Raw genomic sequence first — 935 nt, 5'->3', positions numbered from 1 at the left:
TATTATTATTATTATTATTATTATTATTATTATTATTATTATTATTATTATTATTATTATTATTATTATTATATTCTTTTAGTTTCAGCCATCTATGGGCTACGATTACGCAACTTCAATGCTTTCTCATGTTCTTCCTCCTTCCTTTTTGCCAGTATTCCTTCATCCGTTGGCTTGCTCGTGCTCGTTTTTCTGCCGAGAATACTCTATTCTTTCTCGTTTTCTCATCAGTTAGGTCCTTCATCTCCGCAACTCTGTGCCTCAAGAATTTTTTGTTTGTTATATCTTCTGCCGTGATCCCACATTTTTCTAAATCTCGGTGGACTTCTTTTACCCATGGGACTTGTGTCTTCCTGTTCTCCTAGAAGGTGAGGATCCTGTTGGCGAGTCTCTCCGATCCCATCCTTTTAATATCTCCGTAGAACGTCAATCTCCTCTTTTTCATTGTGGTGGTGATGTTTTCAAATTGTTGGTATAGTTCTCGGTTTGGTCTCATACGAAACGTAAACTTGTCTGATGATTTTATGGGTCCAAGAATCTTACTAAGGAACCTCCTTTCTTTCTTTTCCAAATCTGAGAGTCCCTTTGTGGCTATTGTCTCAGCTGCGTATAAACATTCAGGTTTGACTATCGTGCTGTAGTGCTTGAATTTGGCCTGGTAGGAGAGTGACTTAGATTTGTAGGTGTTCTGACATAATCTAAACGCAGTTTCCATCTTTCTTGCACGTTCTTGAATTGCCGCTTTCTCATGCATGTTTGGAGTCAAAATCTCTCCTAGGTATTTGAATTTTGTAGCTCTATTATTATTATTATTATTATTATTATTATTATTATTATTATTATTATTATTATTATTATTATTATTATTATTATTAGGATTATTACTTTGTGAACATGCATCTGGGCTGGAAGCCTGTTATGTTCATTAATAAATA

Source organism: Anabrus simplex, chromosome 1, assembly GCF_040414725.1.
Source record: "Anabrus simplex isolate iqAnaSimp1 chromosome 1, ASM4041472v1, whole genome shotgun sequence".
Taxonomy (NCBI): Eukaryota; Metazoa; Arthropoda; class Insecta; order Orthoptera; family Tettigoniidae; genus Anabrus; species Anabrus simplex.
The sequence above is the reverse complement of the archived record's forward strand: the minus strand, read 5'-3'. Positions refer to the sequence as shown.